The 18,194-nt window shown below is 40.2% G+C and overlaps 1 pseudogene; it reads right to left on the bottom strand.

Annotated features, from left to right (window-relative positions):
- Positions 1-4,236: 4,236 nt before the first annotated feature.
- LOC135475291 (cholecystokinin receptor type A-like) overlaps positions 4,237-18,194 on the bottom strand; it is an 83,717-nt pseudogene continuing 69,759 nt past the window's right edge.

Below are 18,194 nucleotides of genomic sequence, written 5' to 3' on the forward strand. Positions count from 1 at the left end.
GTTCGCCACTCAAGAGTAGGCCCACATATTGCGTTTCAGACTGAAGAAGACATATGGCTTTACACTGTTGGATGGAGAGTGAGGGTTGAATACTTTACATTTTCACACAATTTGTGACAGAAGTTCAGCATTCTCTGACATTTAGGTCACACTTCTAATCTGTCCTGCCTATTATCCGATGCCTTGTGGAAATCACATTTCTGTGTAGACGTTCATAAATCTTCAATTTTCCTCACCTAATTATCCACAAGTCTGATACAGGAGGATACCTGCCGAACCGCAAACACCAAGGCCTGTACTGAGCTACTGGGACGTCACAAGCACGCTTACACTAAACCAGTCATTAGTAAGACTCCAGGGCCCCGTTTCACAAAGATGTTGTACATGTACGATATTGCACATATAGGACAATGGTACGGTAATAGTGACGTACAAAATATCGTACGACAAACTTCTGAATGGTGAAGTTCGTTGGCTCGGCCATCCCCGGATGACAACATCAACACCTTTCAAGCGCCAGCTCGTCACTACTTTCATCCATGACGTAAGTTTACATGTAGATCAGTTTTCCACAGAACATCGACGTTTAACCAGCGTCTTGTGTTCGGTCGTCTGAATGTCCATACTTGGTTAACGTTACTGAAACTCATCACAATCTGCAACAGCAACCATGTCAGATTTCTATCAAAGCAGTGGTCAGTCTGGCCCTCTCGTTGACAGAGGAAATCTGCACGGAAATGTGTTTTTTTTCCTGTTTCCTCCAAGTGTTAACCCTATATATTCCGAATCCATCCCGGTATGCATGTACATCTATACACGCCATTCTTCTACAAACAATCCTGTCCGTAAACAAAACCAGAAAACCATATGCAAAAATCTTCATGACATTCTTTTGCTTCTTACCTCTAGAAGTCCTAAGGGTTCAGAGCATGTCTCCGCCGATGTCGTGGTATTTTGATCCTAAAAGTAGGCCTTTTCTTTTCTCTAAGCATTCTTTCTTCGGAGCTTTCCTGTTTGTGAAGACACCACCCTTTATCATTCAGATCTTGGTGAAACTGAACATCTCACTGGAGACGTAATGCATAGTGAGGTTTCTGTCTCACTAACAATGTGTCTAATCTCTCGATATGATGGGCAGTTGTGAAGATTAAGATATCCCAGTCCCCAAGCTTTCTGTCTCGCGGGCGATTATGATGTCTTATAATGTATTACCATCAATTATAATCACCGGCAAGGCAAAAAGCAGATCTGGGAGAGTTTCATGCTCCGGGAAGCAGCATTCGTCAATCCAAAGTGGAAGTTGTTCATTCACTGTGTCCCAGAACATAGTTCCTATAAAAATGACCTTCTTCCCATTTGACTGTTCCTGTGCCATATGCATATTCATAGCCCATCTGTGCGCTTTAACTGTCCCGTGTAACATGAATCGTCATCATCTTGTTTGAGATCAAAGACAATACAAAAAAGAAAATGCCAAACAATAATTGTTGTACTGGCCCTGTGTTCTTGCAACGTCCGCGTATGAAAATGGATATAACGACATTTGTATGGAAATAGTTGTAACAATTGTATTGAAATGGATGTAACAATTGTATTGAAATAGATGTAACTATTGTATGGAAATAGATGTAACAATTGTATTGAAATAGATGTAACCAGTTATATGGAAATAGATGTAACCAGCTATATGGAAATAGATGTAATAATGTACGGATATATACAATTAGGATGCCCAAGGAGGTGACAACAATCATACTATCACTGCGTTCATGTACTTCTGGAAAAACAAATGTAAATAATAAAGATATGTACAGTGAAACTTGCTAACACCGACACACCGAAAACCCGAAATATTTTCAATACCGACCATGCCGCTTGTCAGCTTTTATCTCTGTTAGCAAACCGTGTTATTAAATCAACAATGTGTCACAGACCGAAGTGTAAGAAACGCTGTGTGGAAAAATCTTACTCATTAAGTTCTACTCATTCAGTCGTAATAGGCTTTCCCGGAACCGACACAGAGCTGGTCAATATAAGTTAAATGACGGACGATCTACAGTCAGCGATGTCAGCAGACGATGGCAGTTTTATCCTGCTAAGTATGAAACAAATTTCCCAGTTTGAAAAAAATTCCCCGGTGATAAAGAACACTGCGGAAATGACATTTCATGCATGTGTGTGCATATCTGTTACATGTGCTGCTACATGTTTATTCGCCTGTTGTTTTTCACGTGGTAGACTGCGTATTTGAAGGAATAAAATTTGAGAGACATGACACTTAATTCACCTTACTTAGTCATTAGTAACATCTGTTCATCCTATACGTGGAAGTCATGACACTCCAGTTTCCTCCACAAATAAACTTGCCAGGACATATAACCAGTGAAAGATTCCTGCTAAATAAATTAAATTATCAACAGTTATCAACATCAAGATATTCAGGACTACATATGCGGTTTTAAGTCAACATCCTACCTCATTTAAAAAATGAGTGATGAGCAAGGTCTTAAGCTTCGCTGCTTGAGTGCTAATACTGACATTGCCCACAACTTCTGATGTTGTACTTCTGATATATGACGATTTAAGATATGTCCTTCCAAAAGCACTGCTTCGTAAGTAAAGTCGCCCAAAAGACCTATTCACGCTGCCCTAGCTATATAGACTTCAAGTTATTCGTGTAAACTCATTAGTACAGCCAATTATATTCTGTATTCAACTCCATCATACCGAAATGCTGTTGATTTTCGCCCTCTCTCTGCCTTTCTAGACGCGTGAAGAGACACCTGTTTCCGGTCACTGTCAGCAGCTAAGGCCGTTAATATTTCCGCTATGACGGCAGGTGTCTTCACGTTCGTCGGGGTAGGCCGGAGTCGCTACTCGCCATGATCTCACTTCTGCCCTTTCCGCTTCTCGTCTAGCACAGTTAGCGGCCAGCATATCTTTTATCGCACCTCCACTGGCCCGAACGTTATGTAGCAAAGACTACTTAACCTGAACTGTTCGTCTCTGAAGTCGCTGATGTCAGATTGGTCATTAGGAAATAACCTTTACTGCCGATGGTAATTGTACAATACCGGTTTCTCAAGATTCTGTAAGATTTTCATGTTACAGTTGCGTGATACATAGTTTTTTTTTTTTTACATTTCGGTTGTCACTCATTGATTTAGCGCAATATTAGCCGTCGAATTAATGTCGTTTGCCGTATAGTTATGACAGGCCTATACTGTCGTTCAAGCATAGTCATTCATATGCCGAAGACACGTGAGACATCATATACCGTTAATCTCATCCTTGGCGACCAAAATGGCGCTGTCCAAAAATATATCCCACAGGCGTTTCACAAAAATATGCACTGAACAAAAAACGGCATATATTATATAACGTGTGATTTCTGCTGTACTTAAGAAAATTTCAATAAAAATTTAACTATAATAAAAGTCGGGCATATCGCGGGATGAGACTACAGTGCACGGTAAATGTAGGTACATGAATCTGAAAAACTTTGTCGCTTGTATAGCCACATGGCCACCTCAGAGCTCACTGACTTTATAACAACACAGAGCCATCGGAAAAAGGATGATCTGGTGATCTAAACTATGTCCAAAGCTTTCGAGATCGTTCCTCGAGGTAAGTTACGAGAGATCGCATTAACCAGCATTTTTATCATCAGAGTAGACGCTAATCCTGGTGAATTGAAAACCTGACGGCTTTGTCCTGTGTACAATAAGTTGGAGATCTGATCTATTGTCGATTTGATCGATTTGGATCAGCTGCTTAAGTTAGGCCGGGTATCGCGGTTGGCCATGTTTCCAGACTGGTTTCCATCGCTTCATCGCATTTACCAGGACCTCCGATCTTCTGGTTGTGCTGCCCCCAATGCACGCGTTAATGTTGTGCGCCACAGAAACAGGTTAATTTTTACTCCTGGAATAATTCTGACTTCTGATAATTCTGATAATGGCAGATGGTAACACCACAAATAACACAAACTGAAGGTACATTGATTCAGACAGAAACGTCGAAACCCGCCATTTTAAATCACGTGACCGTGTTGTCAGGCTTTTCCCTGCTGCTCTGCCCGAAGTAAAAACATTTACCTTTTTAAAGTAGTTGTTATTTGTTGTGTAAGACTTAACTGTATACATCCTTTTGGTTTCACTCAAGCATTCCGAGTCATTTCAAAGTACTTAGCAGTATAAATAACATAGCTTTATCTTAGATTACAATATCGTTTATTTGGATGTGTTAGTGACAATGGTACAGAAATATACTTTTTGTAGAATTCTTATAGCTTTTAACATATATACGTTGCAAATCAATTTTGTGACTTTTTACAGGCTTGTGTGAGTTTGTGCACGACCTGTATGAATTTGAACATTTGAACATATAAACCATTAATTGTGATTTTGTACAGCACACGTATTTTATACAGGGCAATGATGCATATATACAGGGCAATGACGCATTTATACAGGGCAATAACGTGACAATATTTGGATGTATTCCCAGTCAACACGTCGTTTGGCTCATACCGGCTATTACAACGGAAGGCCCTCTTGACGGTGAACATGCAAATAACTTCCTAACCACCCGCCGAAACGTCTCGTTCATGAAAGCATAGATGAATGGATTGATGACATTGTGGAGAAGGTGAAGGTAAAAGAGGAAGAGGTTGAAAGGGACAAGGCGCAGTGCCATCAGCCAGCCAGGCAGAAATACAATGATGAAGGCCAAGGTAACAATAAACAGGGTCAAGGCCGTTCTAAGATTGGCCACGAACGCTCTCTCGGAACGCCGAGAGTTCCGTTTTGTGCTCTCTTGTGTCGATGAGCGTCGTTTCCGTTGCGTTAGTTGCATAAACACAGACTCCCTGCGATTTGACGAATTTCCGTTACAATTGTACACAACGGAATTCGTCGAGCGAATTTTCTGTGTCTTTTTCCTTCGCTTTGTGACGGCTATGAAAATACAACCATATAGAATTCCTACAATAATGACAGCGATGACAAACAAAGAGGAATGGAAATACTGCAGAACGCTCTGAAAGCTTAAAGCAAATATAAGATCGTTACGGTCACAGAAATCCCTGTATATAATTTGAGACCCCTCCACCATCACTGTGTAATTTTCTACGAAAGTCGTCTCGTTGGAATCCGCAAGGAGGAGCTTGAAGTTCGCGTCGACCTCCGTCACGTTAAGGGCACTAGAAATGGCCTCGGGTTTACGCTCATACACTCCGTAAAACAGGGAAATAACTAAACCCAACAGAACAGCCCATAGCGCTAACACAATCACAACAATCTTGGCTCGTCGTAAATTCATGAAGTGCAGGAAAGGACGGCATATACACAAGTAACGATCCACAGCAATGGCCACCATCATGAAAATGGAATACGGAACAGTGCCCGTGATCAGAAAGTGATAGGCTTTGCACACGGCGTCCGGCATACCTTTGAACTCCACAAGTTCCATGTAGACCGTGAACGGAATGATCACCATTGTCGTCAGCAAATCTGTGCCCGCCAAAGTTAGGATAAACACAGTAGACGTCAAGTTCTGGCGGAGCATTTTGAGAAACCGTACAAGACAAAAATATTTCCAAAGGTTCCCACTACAGAGAAGATAATCAGCATGGCCATCAGCAAGTACAAGTGCGTGTTTCCGTCTTTCGCAGGCTCGTCTGTTGAAGGCGGGCTTCCATTCACTGTTGTTACCTCCATGGCAGAAGAGGTAGAATTCAAAAACCATGGTTCCATGTTGACGTCGGACGCCATGTCATTTACTTGCTACAACATTCAGCATTCAGTGATCTGAAACAAAGGAAAATAATTTAAATATAGATCATTATAATTCAAAAGTATTGTTGGTGTTAATGATATGAAACGACACACGTAGCGCACATATCGATATAAATTACAATCGTATACACTAACCTAGGGCTATCCACAAAAGAGGTTATAGCGCCTCCAAAACTGCTGAGTATCCGGCCTTTATTAAGATTGTTTTTGAGTCAGTACTGAGTAAGTATACATTGTTACTGGGTCGAAACCAATATCCACCCTGAATACAAAGGACTACTGCCCACTAACAAACACCGTTACAATGTGGACCGTTTGACCGTGTATGCATTCCAGTCGTTTCACAATTTACACGCACGCCAGCAATTTAATGGGTCATTTAAATCCACAGGCAAATCATTGGCTTAGTGGCCCTTGGTATTGTACATCCTTCCAGGGGGAATTGCCATCAACACCTGAGGTTATTATTTGGTCGTGCACGCGAGGACACCGTTACGCTGGTCGCCACGACCTAAACCGCTTTACCATTAAGAGCGCTGTAGGCTATGTAACATGGAAACCGGAAACGTTCACAACAGGCAGATATTATAGCCACTAAAATTTATGCACGACAGATCACAGAATTATGTTCTACACGATGAAATCTACCGTCTAAAGTGGTTTTCATAAAACTCATTTTTGCTGTAAATTTTTAAAAAATTCATATGTGCTTATCATCCTAACTCACCCCTTAGCTTCCAAGAATGCATTTCCGACACTAAAATGCACAACGTACAAAGAATTGAGTAAAATGTTAAAAAAAAACAAAAACACGTATTGTTGGAAATGTAATTAAATTGTTGTGATAGTATCGCGTGCAAAAATTCGAATGATTCAAGTTTGTAATTATTTGAGAAATCCTCCACGACTTCCCCATCAATTCCCAACACGCAGTGTGGTAATCTACATGCCACTGTGTTCTCAAACAGGAGAGATGAGGTTGTGGGTAGCTCGGGGAAGGGGGGGGGGGCTGTTGTTGTTGGGGAATTGGGTGGGGGTAGGGGGCTGTATAACACCTCTGTCAGGCTGAGATCGGGCAAAGTCATCCAACTTCGATTTGACTTTAAAACCGGGAAAAGTCGCCACGAAGACAAATTATTCTGACACGGCATCACTCTAATTTCATCATTCTGACACCGCGCACACTTTACTGTAAGATAATAGCCTGTTACGCACAGTACTTCACCAAAACGCATCGTTCTGACACTTCTCTATTAAGAGCAAGAAGAGCATCATACCCATCAAGAACAACACCAACAACGCTATCTTCCTATAGCGCTAATAGCCGCAGCTAAAAACAGGATTTTGCGAAACACACATTTGATTTAGTAGTTCAACCTGGGCGTTGTTGACACCGCAATATCAGGGCCTGTAACGCTGTGCCTGGAAGACTCATGTTGCTTTTTCATTCCTTGTTTTTTGCTTGCATGTTGACTGTGTTACAATTTGGCTAATCTGGGCAAACACAGCTTTTCATAGCATCAAAGAAACTTTGATGATTAATTTTTGCCTGAACTCTTCTGGGAAGCAAACATGGAGATAAAAGGCTTGCGGATATGCCACTAACAATCTTCAAGACAATCTTCTTTAAATATTCGTGCACAGAAATGAGCCCTAAAAGCACACCACGGGAAGAAAGTTTGTATCTTTAAGATTTCAAACGTGCATAATCAAAGACAAAAATGGATAAATATGACCACTCACTGCTGAAAATATCTAGCAACAAAATCCACGATGCATGCCGTTTGGTTGGCAAAAAATTCCGCGGTTGTGGTGTATTCCATTAATATTATAATACTCCACTGACATTAATGCCATGACTTTATAATAATCTCCCAATGATATCATGACCGGCCCGGATAGCACAGTTGGTAGAGCGTCCGCTTCGGGACCGGTAAATCCAGGATCAATTCTTGATCGAGTCACACCTAAGACATTAAAAGAGGAAGTTGTAACTTCCTCGCTTGGCGTTCGGCATGAAGGGGATAGTGCAACGACTGGTTGACCCGTATCAGTATAATGGCTCGGGCGGGGCGGCTTACTTACCTTCGGTAAGTCGTCTCAGTAATGCAGCACTATATAAAAGAGCGGTGGAAATCCGTCCTGCAACAAGGAGGCACATTTCATGTACATGCACCCTAAGGATTCCTTCGTCGTCATATGACTGAAAAATTGTTGAGTACGACATTAAACCCCAAGCACTCACTCACTCCTAATGATATAACACTGCAATTCTGTGGCAGTATTGAAATATAAAATGCTGCTAAGGTGTCGCAACACTGTACTGGTTCTGTAATACTACAGTACAGATGTTACAACACCGTAATGTTGTTATAATACTGCATTGGTGTTATATTGCTGCACGAATTATATTCTGAAGTTGTTATAGTACTTTAAAGTTGCTATAATACTCTGAAGTTGTTATGATACTCTGAAGTTGTTATAATACTCTGAAGTTGTTATAATACTCTGAAGTTGTTATAATACTCTGAAATTGTTATAATACTCTAAAGTTGTTATAATACTACGGTTATTCTGTAATATTGCAATAATGTTGTAACATTGCTCTGATTTTTACAAAGAGAATGAAATGAGTTTTGTTTGTGGAAAGCAATATGTGTACGACAGAATTTTCTATGTCACTGAACAGATTAGGTGACTAAAGGACTAAAAATAATTTACTAGAGCTACAGTTGGCTAATTAAGTAACCGATTGGTCAGTAGATTGATTGACCGAATGACTGATTAATTGATTACCATTATTGGATGGATTACAACATGCAGCTGTTTCCAGGCTGTACGTTTGTTTTAGCGTTTCTGTTAGACAAGAGAGTAGCAACCTCATGATTCAGTGCCACTGTTTGTACGATAACGATTGTTCAGCAGCCTTTATAAATGACACCCAAACCGGCCCTTAAATCTTAACGACATTGTGACATAATCGGCCTTATTCGCTCCGACATTTGAGCAAATTGCGACAGCTTGTCAAGTTAAAATCACACGGCGGACATTTTGGCAACAGAAACACTGGCTGTTTACGGTCTTTATTTACTGAGCGTGACAATCCATTACTTAAGTGTATCAGAAAGTGTCCGTCTTGTTTTCTGTGTGTATCGGTTTATTGCTGTTTGTGTGTGGCAAAAAGTGCTCTCGGCAATCGTTGGCTGACAGATGCAGCTTGTACGGATACCGCCAAGTGGTCTGTTTGCGCGTACGAAACAACAGATGGTGATTTGACCCCGAGGTATTTGTTCGTCGCGAAAGCTTGTTATTTGTACCTGTTCATCTGTGACTGCAGAACGATATCAATGACTAGAAACCATACGAACATGTGTCAATCACCGGCCAAACACATGTTCTGTAAGGTTAGACAAAAAAAAAACCCTCACAAAACGTGGCAAAACAATATTCTCTGGCACTGTAGCACCTTCACGTTAAGGATTCTAGCCGGCTACAGTGTTATAACACAATCGACCCATCTGACCCATCTCTTCTTCAATGAAAATCAAAAGGGTCCCTTTTGATCATTTTAAAACCTTTACTATACCTATGCTAAGATAATAAATCGAATGTATGCTTTTATTTTGAGCGAGATAATATAGTTCTCAACCATTATGATGCAAGATATATAGGGTTACACCACCTGACTGTGCGTAACAATGTAGGCCCATACAAAGCAGCTAAATTTCACGCACATATTATGTACTGAATGGTGCGGTTATAAAAATAATACTGACACCCGAATACAAAGGTAATGAGAAAACAATGGGCTTATACTTCCCTTTTTTGGAATGGTGGATCTCGCCCAAATCTGCGCCTACAGAACCCAGCTTAAATGTGCTTAAAAGAGCATGTTTTTCACAATGACGTCAGCGGTTAATATTTCGGAAATAAACATCACTGGTAAACAGACAGATCCAGTGATTGTTAAATTTGGTTTTGTGCTCAGTTGTGTGAGGCAAATACTAGTAACATTCCTCTTGGGTCTAGCTTCACACAAGTGCGTCAGCTTAACCTAACGACGGATTCATTTCTTATTTTCATACTTTTTATTGAAGAAGAGAGGAAATGGATTTTGAAACTATTATACTTCTATAGCGTAACTTCGCCTAATTATGTCTGGGAATGTTTCTAAGAAAGTTTCAATAAAATGACAGGTGGAATTTAAAAAAAAAACAACTATCAATTGTTTGCTGAGCAGTTGGGGTACGGGAGATTACGCCTAAATAAAGCTTGATACTGTCACAGAAGTGATTACGACAAATATTTATGTAGCCTTGTTTTTGAGAAACTTCACCACATTAGATACGAATACCACTGATTTCAGCTGACTCCCCGTAATTTACGAATCATACTCTCGGTAAGTGGAATCGAACTGCCGCCAATAGGATTGAGATACCGGCAAGTATCATTTTCATGTTCCTTTTGAAAGCAACGCCCAATTGGATTTCCAGGTTTTAATGCACAATGAGGTGCCACGTAGAAGTAATTTTTGTATATCTGTCTTTTTGCATTTGAGCATTTGCTAAAAGTAAGACAGTATCATTTTTGTTTTCGTTGGGAAGAAGAAGATAGTGCTGGTACACGAACAGTCTCATTGTTTGCTGAAACGAAGAAAACACCATTTCGAGTCTGCTAATGGAAGAGAGGGCCATTTTGGTATTTTCTGGGAAAAAGAGTGAGTCAGTTCGTGATTGCTATCTCTAGTAGGCCTACCATCTGGGTGTTTGTTGGGTGGAAGATTTTTTTGTATATATATATATATATATATATATATATATATATATATATATATATATATATATATATATATATATATATATATATAGGCAAACGAATTTGTCAGAAATATGGTGTGTGGTTGTGAGGAGAGGGGTTGGGTGGAAGGTGTTGGAAGCTTTTAAACACAACAACCCTGATAAGAGTAACTCAGTATAATAAGTAGGGGGGTAATTATTGCCTACAGTGGGTAAAATCCACGAGTTAGGAAGTTGGCAACAGGCTTGAATACCTTATTATGATGTTTTATGGGGCTCAACACGAGAGTCTGGGGATCGCTGATATTCCTTATCCTCCACCCATTTTACTCCTAGTCTTGGTTACTCATGGCCACCATTCCGTGCTTCTCCGCAACAATAACCGAATCTGCGCGGAAAATCGCTGATGACCTTTAAAATAATTTTTCTAGACTGGCTAGAAACCTATCCATTACTTCTTATCAGATAAAACATATTCATCAATGTATAAAGGAACGGGGGCTACGAGACACCAATAAGTTTAATTGTCTACAATATGTCAATTTACGACGCTAGTCTACAAAATAATTAACGATCTTTGTGAAATGTGTCCGACTGAACAATTTTGGGATTGATTGATTGCTAAACTCATATGTGAAAAAACACAAAGACATAACATTTAACGTACTGAACAAAGGAATGGCTGGTTTAGTTACTAAGTAATGAATTTACTGACTGACACACATTTTTTGTCTGACGTCTGGCTTAAATATACATTTAGAATATATTTAGAAAAATATGCACGTATTTTACACAATTTTATTCTGATATTAACATGTCTGTCATACACTCAGTGTTCTCCCATCGAAACAAATAAGATCATAAAAGCTCAAAAATTAAATTCAAAATGCAAAGTATTAACTCACACTCCCAAATGTACACATGGACGGTCGTTTTTGCTTGTACCACATGTGAATTTGTGAAATATATGAATACAAACACCATCAATTTGGTTTACGCATCATGATAACAGAAAAAAAAGTGGTTACACAGTTAAAGAATACCGTCACTACATGTGTTACGTATCATGCTAACAGAACAGAGGGTAGTCACACGGTCTGAGTACACCGTCACTGCATGGGTTGGGTATCACGAAAACAAAGCAGAAGGTAGTTATACGGCCTGAGTATACCGCCACTGCCTGGGTTGAGTATCACGATAACAGAACAGAGGGTACTCACACAGTCTGAGCACACCGTCGCTGCATGGGTTGGGTATCACGATAACAAAGCAGAAGGTAGTTATACGGCCTGAGTATACCGCCACTGAATGGGTTGGGTATCACGATAACAGAGCAGAGGGTAGTTAGCATCATGATAATAGAACAGAGGGATTGAGTATACTATGATGGTATAGGCATATTTGATGAATGAATGAATGAATCAGTCCTTTGGGGTAAACGTGGTACTTAACAGTTTTTGAGTCATATGACGACGAGGAGTCATTGGGTGTATGTACATTTACTTCTTCTGGCCGCTAACCTGCTACCGCCACAGAAATATCATGCCGATGATCAGTCGGGTTTGATCCCGGGTCTCCCGACTTCGAGGTGGACGTTCTAACCGTTAGGCCTCCTAAGCAGTCTTATTTGATGAATGAGACAAAATATATTACATGTGTATATGTCCTTGGTCCTGCCATAGGGAGACAGAGTCATCATAAAAATTCGAACAGAATTGAAATAAGAACGAATTAAGCTGTACACTGACGCTTGCTACTGTTTCATTGACTTTCCTTACCAACTAGAAGTTGAGATGTACGATCAAATCGGCTTTGTTTTTCTCTAATATCTTCAAGACAGTTTTATCGTATAGCAGATGAAAAGCCAATACACTATATAATGCTTGCTTTTGTGTCTTGGGCTGCAATTTTAGAAAGGATTAGACGTACTCACCTTGTATTCGCCAGTCAGTTTTGACCGTTAGTCACAGGTATTCCCTCGCTATAGTTCTATCAGGTATTCGGGGTCCCCCAAACTGAACGGCTCCACAAGCGTACTCTTCTTCTGCCATACGTGTATCTCAGGACCGTATCTACAAGAAGCCAAACAAGTCACATCATAACCTGAAACTAGGCTTCATTCGCCTCGTCGTCCGTTTGCGCATGACCTCAGTGTGTATAGAGTTCGAACTGTATTTGCCAGTTAATACGAATCCGGAAGGTTGACTTCCTGTCCACGAGTCTCTCTAAAGAATTGTAGCGAATCGACACGCCCGCTGAAGCGGTGCATGTTGACGACCTCCCTGCCAGTCAAGCGGGGAATTAAAGAGCCTACATCACTTCCTGAATCCCCTGCCGCGTCCACGGGCAGGCAGTCCCCTCCTTGGACCACGGACCAGAACTGACAGACTAGCTTACACGGTGTGCATCCCGCCGGCTATACCTGTACTAGTTACAGTGACGAACTGCTTGTCAGGCAACCTGCTTTATACAGCCAATGGTATCCTTGTACGACACACGTAACAGTTAGACTAATGATTTGCTGGACATTAGCCTATAGGTTTACTCTTCACGGCTGTGAAAATGACGCAAATAGATGTGTGGAGAAGTTTACATGCCAAGGGAGGTAAGATTTGTGCAAATGAGCTCATTTCAATTTTCGAACCTTCGCATTAATGATTTCAAGAAACAGCCATGAAAGTCATCATGTAAAGATACCATCAAACTGGTAGTGGTAGGTTTGCGCCCACGTGGAGATATTAATGTAGACACTATTAAACCAATCGTAGTACAGCGGCGCAATGATCCAGGAGCCTCCTGCCAAGTCCAGATCGTGCAGACTTCCTCTTTGGCCGTACGTGGGATGGTCTTCCAACAACGTGCTGATGGTCGTGGGTTTCTCGCTCTACCCGTTTTTTTTCTGTCTATAATTCTGACCCCGTCATATAAGTGAAATATTCTTGAGCACGGCATAAAACACCACTCAAATAGATATATAAATGGTAAAAATTGCCAAATAGGTAAGAAATTACACAAGTATAAATGGGTTATGCTGGGTATAACAAGGCTCTGAGTGCTTTTTCTATTTTGCCGTCTTTACTTCCATATGGATTATAGGCATTGTACATCGTAGTCCACAAAAATACTGTGTGGGCTAATCCATTTACGACGTTATTAAGGCTATGGTGTTCACAATGTTGTGTGGATTATGGTCTTCACAACGCTACACAGACAATAGTGTCCGCATTGTTGTGTGGAGTATGGTCTCCACAACGCTATTTGGACAATAGGGTGCTTATCGTTATGTGGATTATGGTCTCCACAACGCTACATGGACAATAGTGTCCACATTGTTATGCAGATTATGATCTCAACAACACTTAATTGACAACAGTGTCCGCATTGTTGTGTGGATTATGGTCTCCACAACGCTTTATGGACAATAGGGTGCTCGTTGTTATGCGGATTATGGTCTCCACAACGCTACATTGACAATAGTGTCCGCATTGTTATGTGGAATATGGTCTCCACACCGCTATATGGACAATAGTCTCCGCATTGTTGTGTGTATTATGGTATCTGTCACTTTATATCGACTACAGTGTTCACGATGTTGTGTGGATTATGGTCCAAAGTGGACCTTGCTTGTCGAGTCGTTATTTGGGATGTCCCGAAACCATGTCTAACCATTTGGCTTTTAAAAGAGAGGTTTGTCAGACTCATGTATGAAGAGAAGTCTGATGGCGTCCCCCGTTCTCAGACTGGTTATAGCTCTACTTATAAACCTCACTGCCCTCATATCGATAGAGTATATTTCTGAATACACTGATTCAAATAAAAAAACAAACATAAAAAACGATATTGTTATCCAGGTCTGAATTTAAATAGTTACACCAGTACCAAACATTTAAAAGAATGGTTAAATGGCCAGAGTCGATATATTCTGGGCGGCTTACCTAACAAATTTTAACAAATTTGTAGTGTTTTAAATCTGTTTTACATTTCCACTTTTGTCTGGTGTGACGCCAAGCCAGAACACATAACGTCATATCTTCTTAACGTATAGAGCCACATATGTGTTATGCTTTCGAACGGTTTTGACGTCATTCAAGCATAGATTATTTATTCGACATCATATCTGTATGCTCCAACGTCACATAAGGAATATCAACATGTTACATCAGGCAAATTTAAAAGAAAGTGCCAAAGTTTTGTTTTTTTCGGGACACTTCTGCTGGTTACATGAGCCCGTTGATATTCTTTACTATCTATGTATTCCAGCCTCAAAACTATGTCCCAAACCTTCAGCAACCTGCGGATGGTCGTGGGTTTCCCCCGGGCTCTGCCCGGTTTCCACCCACCATAATGCTGGCCGCCGTCGTATAAGTGAAATATTCTTGAGTAGGGCGTAAAACACCAATCAAAAAAAAATCTGAAGGTTTTGTCTCAAGCAGACAAGCAGATTTATTCTAACATATTTAAACCATGTGCAAAATAACAGAAATAAGAAAAATTTAAGTACATAATCTATAGTGTCTGCATGGTAGTATTATCCAATCAATGCCTCAGCACTCTTCATTTTCACTCTACAAGCACTCACTCACTCACTCTTGGCAACGAAATAGCTCTAAAGCGGGTTGTGTAACATCATTATAACAAGCGCCTATTACCTGTAGATGCAACAAATGCCACATCACTTAACCAACCCATTATTGTCATCGGACGTTATTTGGTCCAACTCCCTCAGGTTCACTTACGGTTTTTTTCTAGCACGGTAATGACAAGCAAACTGATCCCTTTATCTTGAGCACGTGTCACGCGACAGCGTCAGTACCCCAGGTAACGATGTCACTAGTGTATCAAATAATTATTTACCTGGTACATTGATTTGACCTATTAATCGCAATGCTAAAAGGGAATGGTCCTTAATTATCTTAAGTTACAAATTGCAATTTTCTCAGCCAAATGAATGAATGCAGTGTACTGATGTGCTATAAATACGACAGTGTATGGGCAGTTTGATGTAGCGAATAGCACCAGCTACAGCAGAGTGCCACGAATATCAGAGAATACATCACGGTTGAAAAGTACTAAAGCACCAAAGAGAAAAATTTTAAGAACTTCAGGCAGAAAATGATCAAATACCAGAAGATATGTCAGCTCGATAAATCAAACTGCAGAATATGTAGTCAGACTGATATATCAAACAGCAGAATGTGTAGTCAGATCGATATATCAGACAGCAGAATCTGTAGTCACACTGATATATCAAACAGCAGAATATGAAGTCACACTGATATATCAAACAGCAGGATCTGTAGCCAGACTGATATGTCAAACAGCAGAATATGGAGTCACACTGATATAGCTAATAGCAGGATCTGTAGTCAGACTGATATAGCAAATAACATGATCTGTAGTCAAACTGATTTAGGAAATAGCATGATCTGTAGTCAAACTGACATAGCAGATAACAGAACATACCACAGTATTGGAACATGAAAGCCAATCGACAGGTTCAGAACATCTGGAACATTTCGTCTCTTAATGTGGGAATTCAAAAAAGTTGTCGGAAGTGTGTCACACAAAATAAAAGAAATATCTAAATATCTAGAAATATCTACATGCCAAATACAATATTGACATGGAACCAAAGCTGATTGCAATCAAACATCAAGTCAGCCGCCTTTGTCCCAGGAGTAGCTTCCACTATCACGTGTTTTCGCATGTACGGGCCTTGTGCCTACATATACCGCTGGTGTAATGTGGAAATAACGTTTATCATTGTTCTCTTATTAGTGAATGTCATTTGATAAAACAGATGGTCAGTTCTACTGCCAGGTGTGTGCCAGGTGTACATTACGTTAAACTCACCTTCAACAGGTGTTTAAAGGTTTCACCGCAGATATTTCCTCTACATAGATCTGTTCCACTTCGTCTGAATAATATTACAACAAACTTTTGGTTCTGCTTTAGGTTGTTGACAACAGGCCGGAAATACATCTGCTAAAAATCATCATCATAAATCATAATAATAATAACTCCATGTATTTGTGCGAGAACTTTATGAAAGCGACAAAGTCGCCATCATTGTATCTTGGACAATTTACAATGCCCAGGTTTTCAATGTTGTGCAAGATATTTCACGACGACTGTATCCAGTTTTGGGTATATGGTTACAACGCATGTTATTCCTGGAGCTTCAGAACTGTTTCAAACCATCGACTATAATTCACTTACACACTGTCTGTTTCCATCTTTTTCCATGATCCGGAATTTGATAACGTTCATCACGTTGATATATCGCGCTGCCGAATTTCACGCAGATATTACCCATCAGAAATTCGAGTAATTCTATAAACCATTCAACAGCCTAAGAATGGTAACCTGAATAGGGTTTCGTACTAAAAATGCCTTGGCTGACATTTATGAAAAGACGGCCTGTCTTTTGAAACACCAAAACAATCACCTTACTCAGGCGTTGAAGTAAATCTTGATAAGGGATTGTGGTGTAGAAAGTTGAGAAGTCCAAGAAAGATTCCATCAATCTAAAGGCATTTGATGGAATAATCCTTACCCTTTAGCATGTTGCTACCCAGGTAAGAGTAATTTACAGTGTAAAAATTTAAGCTATCCTGTAAGCTATGTTGAAACTATAATTTTTAAGAATGTACATCCAGCTGAAGCCTGATTGTTTCACTGTCGCACAACAGTTCTTTATCTAATCCATTAGATACAAGTTTGGTTGTATAGTTTCATTACCCCACAATACATCGAGCATTTACTTGAGGATGTATGCACTTTTGGATTCCAGTAAAGTTGTGGTATATTGGTGTGAAGGGCAGGTACAGATGATCTCCCGGCTCCAGAATTTAGGTCGTTTTAGCAGACTTTGACTTAGCGGTAGTTGCATAACAATATAATATTGTTAGGAACGTTGTCCGCAGGAACAACGACGTATTTTCTCTGACGGTCATCAAGTGCCTTTTTGCACGGTAGGGTCCTTCAGGACTTGTATGCCCGTCACAAGAGCATTAGTATTGGTATGGTGGATTGTACACACAACCGTTTTCTTTACTATCGCTCAAGCCAAGTGTCAAGAGCTGAATGTAATTCTACATTGTACCTTGTCCCGTATTTGTCATCTGTCTATAAGTCGAACCCCTCATAAGCAGATTTCGAAGACTTGTTTACAAGGACAATAGAAGTCTGACGGCATCTCAAAATCTTCCGCTGCTCTCTTGTAATTAAATATTTCAAAAAACAACTGGCTTAGTATATTGACAGGAAATTCACGGCCGCTCTCCATGCTGAAATAATTCAGCGCTACATTGCAAACCTCTGCATCAACTGGTATTCGTGGTATCTTGACTAAGCCAAGACCACTGTCAAGGTATTTTAATTTTAAGAGCAGTCTGGAATTTGGACTGTTCTGACTGATTAATCAGATCGAAAACATACATCTTGACATACACGGACCACATGGGGAGCTACAGAAAGTGTAGAAGTGAATGTGACTTCTGTAACCACTTTACTTCATGTTTGAATGGAAAATGCGCAGAGTGTGCATGATATAAGTTGTTTTAGACAAACCTATACCATGTTAGAGATGCATATTATA

This window comes from Liolophura sinensis, chromosome 9, assembly GCF_032854445.1.
Source record: "Liolophura sinensis isolate JHLJ2023 chromosome 9, CUHK_Ljap_v2, whole genome shotgun sequence".
Classification (NCBI taxonomy): domain Eukaryota; kingdom Metazoa; phylum Mollusca; class Polyplacophora; order Chitonida; family Chitonidae; genus Liolophura; species Liolophura sinensis.